Source organism: Adelges cooleyi, unplaced genomic scaffold (genome assembly GCF_023614345.1).
Source record: "Adelges cooleyi isolate 19-005CV unplaced genomic scaffold, UGA_ACOO_1.1 ACOO_flye_CR_arks_rails_tigmint_CR_PRNA_252, whole genome shotgun sequence".
In the NCBI taxonomy this organism is placed as follows: domain Eukaryota; kingdom Metazoa; phylum Arthropoda; class Insecta; order Hemiptera; family Adelgidae; genus Adelges; species Adelges cooleyi.
In genome coordinates this window covers 116330-124212 of record NW_026095918.1, presented here as the reverse complement: position 1 = coordinate 124212, position 7883 = coordinate 116330, and the positions used below count along the sequence as shown (strand labels likewise).

Here is a 7883-nt window from a genome sequence, read left to right as displayed (position 1 = left end):
AAAAATGTTAACTATTGAATTAAGTGTAAAAAAGTAAATTGAATGAATATACTTATAAATATTTTTTAACTTAAATATGTAAATGGAGATGGATTTCTTCTAGTGGGAAATTATCAAACAAACTTTACTGTCCAAGGTAACTTCCTATAAATACATCACTATATACAGCAATATGTTGTACCTCTATTATTTACAAGTTAATTATAGATATGTTAATTTTATTTAGTCTTAGTTTTTCAATATGATTTAGCAAATAAAAATGTTTATTGGTATCTTATAAGCGTATTATTTATCTTGTTACTTGTTTTTTTATTTTACTATTATCATAATAAACATAACATAATATAGTATTTAAATGTTTGTTAGTAATATTATTATTGAATTTTAAACTTATGACTGTTAAAAAAGCCATACAAAAACAAAAAAAATTGTACTTTTTCATTGTCACTCTAAATTTTTGTTTATACCTCGTACAACGAAAAAAACAATCATTTATTAAATAAAAAACATACTTTTACTCTTCATATTATGAACACATTAAAATAAGTAAGAATAGTCAATACTATGAAATATATACAGTATAATATAGTAGTGTAATATAATAAAGAGTTAATAAATAAATACAGCTTTTAATAATTAAAAACACTGAACTAGAAATAGTTAAAATTAACGCGTTACAACTTTAAATTATAAAAATGAAAATTTATTTTAGTGCACAAGTATTGGATGAACGTATTTCTTATGGAATCCTTTGTTATCTAAACATTTTAAGAAACACACTAGATGCCTTATAAAGATGTTGTTTGACATCTTAAGTGCCTATCATAACCAGTTCAGACAAATGCTAAAATAGTTTCTGTACATATTAAGTTTAGTTTTTGTTTATTTCTGTATATATTCTGTACATATTATCTATAAACTGTATGTAATACAACATTATACTAAAAAAACAAAAAATTGAATGTTATTTATTAAAGTTTTTTTGAAAATATTTTCACTAACAGAATTAATAATTTGACTAGTTAAGACACCAGTACAAGTAACACTTATTAAGACCAAGACGCTAAATATTTAAAGTAAAAACCAAGACGCTAAATAACCATAATAATTGAAAAATTAGAATAATGAACTTTTTTATTAGTTTTCAAGTAGTCGTATTTTTATAATAATTTGTTCTGTGTTGGTATTAATCTACACTAGTAACGAATCGTTTTGGTAGAACCACGGTATATACTCTATATAAGACCGTGATTAGACCACGGTAACCTATGGTTGAAATTGAAAAAAAAACTATTTACTAGGGCTCATAATATTGTTTGTTAACAGCAGCTAATGCCTAATATTCAATACGTACAGGTACACCGCACCGCTAGGAACACTACAGAAAAAACAGATAAGAAGACATTACCCATATAATATTGTTATAGATTTATTATTAGTTCGTTTTCATTGTGACCGACGACCGTCAACTATTAACTTTAATCTACAACCGTATCGTTGATCAATCTTATTTTGTGAAACGTGAGATCCGGCGATAAACGATTTTTTTCTTTAGCTGTAAAACTTATAAAAGCATCTCATATAAGCTAATATTATAATATTACGTATACAACGATTTGTTTTTGAAAAATCGATCAGCACATAAAAAAACACCACGACGTCGTCGTGTCGGCGATGATAGCGTATAATCCTCTAAACAATATTTCCTTATAATAATAATATTACTATGACGTATCTTAAGACAATCTTAAGATCATGGGCCGTCGCGTACTACCGCACAGCTGAAAGAATATTGTGACCCACACTGCAAAAGCGAGTACTTTGGGTAAACAACGATTTAAAAAGTTGTTGTAACAAATCGAGTTTCGTTTGCATAGAGTTGTTTTCTATTCAAATCTTTACTACTAACCTGACCGCCACCACGTGGTATAGGTAGGGTTAAGCGGGACAAATGTAAAAGCGTTTTTTTCAAATGTCAGTAAAAGTATTGAGTTAAAAGTAATTGTCGACGGTATCTAAAAATAGCTTCACTACATATGTTCTGTTGTATAACGGTATTAATAAAAAAGATCCGATAACATGCGATATTTCTACAAAATATATTTGCATAAAAAAACAAACTAGTAAACTTGTGAAATACAAAATCATTTTATGATTGTATAAGTGTTGTATATGTGTATAAGACGGGTTACGCACCATGGCTGTGGTGTACAGCTACTTGGAGTATATACAATTATTTTGTACAAAAATAATATAAGTTATGTGAAAATTGTTAATGTATGATAACATTATATGATATGTGAACGTTTCAAATGAATAACGATATAAATTACAATGACACTGACGATTATCCATACTAGAAACAGCGGCAGAAATACCATGATGGTCAGTAGTTTCAGGAACAGTGCATAAGAAGTCAATATAAGTATCAAAGGTGCAATAGCCGTGAGTAAGAGTACCAGTATGACAATACTAGCAAAAATCAGCACAATAGCTACTGCACTGACCACAACTCCGTAACACACCTTTGCGAATAGGCCTTTGCCCATTTCTCGGATGCCAGTCAGAAAGGTCGTTCCAACAACCTGTTAAATAGATTTAAAGAATACAGCGATAGAGTAAAATTCAACAATTAATTTTAAACTTACAAGTTCTGGTCGGTGGGGTAGGTATATAACTGTTAAAAACAAAATAATATGTAAATTTCTATGAGAAGTTTATTACCTGTGTGTCGACCTGCAGGATCGGCAAATTTGGTTTTCCAAATTCAATAAGTGAAGTTCTGTCAAGGTTTTTGACTTCGGGCAACACCATGCCAAAACCCGGGTAGGAAATCATATGTACATTGCAGTGCAAATGGCGGCTGTCCATCGTCAAATTCCAACTGACTTGTTCTTCCTTATATAACTTTTTAAGAGAGGTATTTTATATTTTAATAGATTTCGGAGAAACTTTTAAGCACAAAATATTTAAATTTCTATGAGAAGTTTATTACCTGTGTGTCGACCTGCAGGATCGGCAAATTTGGTTTTCCAAATTCAATAAGTGAAGTTCTGTCAAGGTTTTTGACTTCGGGCAACACCATGCTAAAACCCGGGTAGGAAATCATATGTGCACTGCAGTGCAAATGGCGGCTGTCCATCGTCAAATTCCAAATGACTTTATCTAGTCCTGACTGGCACGTTGTTCCAATCAACACAACGACCATCAACACAAAAACAGTAAAATACAGTTTAAACATATTGTATTAACTGTAAGAAATTCATTGAAACAGGAAAAATTAGCAAAAACAGTTTGGAGAAATATGTTGTTTTACACTGAAAGGGTGCGGTGAAACAAATGTAATATTAACATCAATAATAACAGTTACTATATAAACAAGCCGTTTTAATACATATGTACCTATATTAAGAGTATTTGCCAGCATATAAATAAGTATATAATGTTTTTTAAATAACACATGTGCTACTTTTTCTCTTTTGAGTGCCGTATTCGTATATGTTAGACTTATCTTTTAAGACTAATTTCCAACTCGAAAATTCTAAAATTGCGCATAAAAAGAAAATAACGCATACATTTTATGAAAAAAATTGTGTTTTATTTTATAAAATATTATTTTACACCAATTCCTTATAACTATAGATATATTGTAGGAAAATGTATTTATTATTTTATCGGGTGAGCCCAGCATTGGTTCACTCTCAAAATAATTGTAATTTTTTATTTTTGTAAACATTTTTTACTACAATATTGAACAATATTTAAATTTTTATCTTTTTTTTTTTGGCATTTTCTAGAGCTTTATCGACCTTTAAAACTATATATTTATTTAGTTAACTATACAGGGCGATCCAACTAACGTAAAACGCTGATTTTCTCGGAAAATATGAATATTTTGAAAAAACATGTTTTCCTATTCTCTTATGCATAAGTTATACTACATTTTTCAATGCTTTGAACATTTGTATTTTCGTCCTTTATACGATTAAAAGGGTCTAAGTTCACGTTTTAAAATGGCAACATATGTTTTTAATTCCATAAATTTGTAGGCGAAAAATTAAAAAATATGTTATCGTTTGAATTATTAGTTTTTATCCATCTAGTCGTTAGCTATGACTTTGTAAAGATATTACATTTTCTCTTAAATATTGTTATATTTCTTTGGTTTTCCAAAGACCGGGAGCCAATAAAATACTTATTTATGATCGCATTGTCCGATAGATGAGTATACAGATAACCAAACACAATAAAATGTTTTGTGATATTTTGGTTGACCAACGATTCATATTTTTTGATTACCGACTTTTCTAACACACCGTCATGACAGGTAGGTTGACGGACCTATATTGACAGCGGCTAACGAATGGCTATTTAACCAAAACAATCAAAAACCGAGTTGGGGGTAGTTTTTTTTAAGAAATGATAACGCGTGATAAGAAATAAATGTTACATAACATGTCATGATATCCCTGACTTATACTTTATCCAAAGTATTGGAAAAACGTATAATAATCTAAAAATAACGTTTTTATGCGCCTTAAAAAGTATAAAATAACCCTCCGGTGGTCTTGATAACCAAATAGGACAAGTGAACTAGAAAAACGTGGGGCGAATCTTTCTACTTAGATATTAAAACCTAAGCTTTCATCAATGTACAATGCAGTTATTTAGGAAAAATAATTCCTATTGAACTAATATATTCTGACAACAGTATTTTATACGACCAAGTTTCTGATAGTATCGACTCCTTAGGACATCTTGAAAGTTTAATATCAAAGTTTCAAGAAAAATATATATGTAAAGGAGTTGATATAAAAGAATAAAATATTATACTTAAAACACAAGTTACAAATATTGATACTTTAATAATAATTGACATAATAATTGTGGTTGGACCCTGGTGTTATTCACCAGGATCACTACTGTTGCGGGCCTAGTCTGGTAATGTGTCGTTCATGATGATGGTTGATGTTGATGTCCAATATGCTGTAAATAGATTTAGTTCGACATAAAATTAGAGAAAATAATAGAGAAATTAAAGATTGACGAAGAATTATTTACAGTATACAAATATGTAAAGATGAGTTAGCCGAAAGAGTTAGAAATTAATATTAAATATTCTGTTAAACTAAGAAATATTAAGAATCCTCTTAAGTGGGCTGATTTCAAGGAGTTTTATTTAGGCAATAACTAAGAATAAATTGTTTTTTTAAAAAATGTACACCATGTCAATTTATTGACAGATTTATTTGTAAAAGTATTATTATTGTTGGAATGAAATCCTTATTCAAAAACGTATCAAAATAAAATTGGTTTTAATATTTTTAAAATATGAAAAAAAAAAATGATATACTTACTTATGTAAATGGGCCTAACACTCGAATAGTCCTGGCCGTGGCTCTCTGATACTTCGTTTCTGAAAATTAATTTTTTTTTAAATCAGGCTCATATTTATTATACATAGTTTCCAGGAACTCTAGGGTGTAAGAACTAAGATCTGAGACACAAATGTTAAGAAGGGGATAGACAACTGTAAATAATAATATACAAATATAAATCATAATAATTGTGTTGGTTTTATGCAGACTTCCAAGCTTCTGTCAGACAAAAATATTTATAGTTTATATGGTGGTAATTTTTTTAAAAAATGTACATGAGTTATCAGGTTTGATCTAGAGCTGAAACAGTTAAATGGCTGCGGGGAAAAAAGATCAATGTCAATTATTGTTTATTCTGAGAAAATCATGTTTTTAACTTCAAAACGTAATACATTTTGCCTGTATGTCTAAATTTCCGGCGGTCGTTACTCTCGATTAATCTGTATTTTTCCTTGATTCGAGTGCATGAAAAATACAATACGTCAATACAAATAATTTGATACCAAAATCTTATTTTCAAAAAAAAAAATTGACATTGATCTGTTTTCCCCCCAGCCCCTTCAGTTTTTTAAATAATACAAAGGCATTTCTATAGTGAACAATTGTGAACTCGAATATTGCATTAGGAAAACTATATGAAATGCAGTTTAATGACGTTGTCGAGTTCATAGGGAAGTGTGACGATTTAGTAGTTGACTCTGAAGAAAAGGTACATTATTCTATTTACTAGTAAAAATACTTAATTATTTTAATGAAGGTTGTATACTTAAATACAAAATGTATATTTTAGATATTTGATTTTATCATTGGTTGGGTAAGCGTTAACACGAATGAACGAAATCACTTGTTACTAGAATTAATGAAACACAAACGGTTGCATTTAATTTCAAAAGTGGAACTTCGTCAAATTCGTAATGAAACTTTAGTGGGAAAAAAACAATATTAATTTATTTTAATGATGTCACTCTAAAACTGTACGGTATTCACATGTAGGTAATACATTTTTTTATTTATATTTTGAATATGCCCAGCAGCGTACACCTCTAATTTGTTATACATAATACTAAATGTAATAGTTGAATTATTGTTGGACCGTTTGAACGAGTTGTTGTTTGGCTCTGCTCTACTAGTAAACCATATCTTATCAAATATAGCCGGCATACAGGGCCGTACTCACCTGGATACGATCTTTAAGATGAACTAAAAATGATCTGATAACGAGGTTTCTTGAAATACTCCTATTTATCCTTTTTTTGTTCACGCCATGGTTGCCATATAATTGTTGTCTGTCCGCTTCAATTGTCCTTTGTAAATTTCTCTTTTTATCTTTAATTTCTTTATGTAACCTTGAAATTTACAAATTTTATAACATTAAAATGATGCTATACTATATTCAGAATAAGAACAGGGTTCGGCGGCCGACCAGTTTTCGTCGGGCGGCGGTCAGGCACCGCCCATTTTACATTTCGTCTGTAGCCCCCACCGGCGGCAGTGTTCGTGCCGCCGAAGCCTGTTCTTATTCTGATTAGAGTATATGTTCAAACACATTTTATTTTTTTATATTGAAAAGTATATTTGCCAAATGTATTCAAATTGAGGGGAAGTAGTCATGTGACTAACAGTTCCCCCTCATTGGTTCTGTATATTTAATAGAATGTATTTAAATGTACATTTTTTGTAAATATAAAAATAAATTTGATAATTTTTAAAAAACGAACATTTTTTTAAGCTTTTGTGGATTTTGAACATTGTTTATCATTAATTAATTTTTAAGTCAAATTGCACCCCCGTCACCCCATCGAATAATATAGATTAAATACGACGTGACGGTACTTTTGTAGATGATTATATCAAATTTAGTTGCCCAACTATATTTATGTCCAGTAACCCACCAAATGAAATTCAATGAAAAAATCTTTCATAGGTTTTGACCATTGTTTGTCAATAATGAATTTATTATGAATTATGAAACCGCTGACAAAATGTCTAAAAAAAACTTACCGCTCTAATTCCATTTCTGCCGTAGACGGCAAAGCGTCCTCTGCAGTCTGAAACATATAAAAAATTAAATAATTAGTGTAAACTTAATGTGTAATAATATACTATTTTAATTACTCTATTATAATTGTACAAATCAAATTGTTTTTTTTTTATATTTTACTGCAAGTGTATAGGATCATGGTACATAAAATGTGCAACCCGGACCGCTCTTATTCTGAATAGAGTATTGAAATAGTAGAAAATATCGCAGACAAGTTGGGTATAAAATTGTCAGTAACTAAAGCCTTTCGTACGCTTTCAAACATTTTAAATAAACCAAAAAAAATCACAAGATGTCACGAGGGTGATCAATACCAAATTAACAATCCTAATTAACCTAACCAGCAGAGTCTACAAATGCGATCGATAAAAATCAAAATTATCTACTGGATGGCAAATATTACAAAATACTGTCGGTTGACGGATCAAAAATTACTGTTAACTGTCAAATTATTTTTATTATTT

At 29.6% G+C, this 7883-nt stretch overlaps 1 long non-coding RNA gene across 1 annotated transcript; it reads right to left on the bottom strand.

The window, feature by feature from the left end:
• Positions 1 to 4930: 4930 nt before the first annotated feature.
• Positions 4931 to 6705, bottom strand: LOC126837577 (uncharacterized). The gene is made up of 3 exons (XR_007685577.1): positions 6556 to 6705; positions 5358 to 5416; positions 4931 to 4986 (listed from the first exon to the last, which is right to left on the bottom strand). It is a non-coding gene; the product is annotated as an uncharacterized LOC126837577 (long non-coding RNA).
• Between the last annotated feature and the right edge of the window lie 1178 nt (positions 6706 to 7883).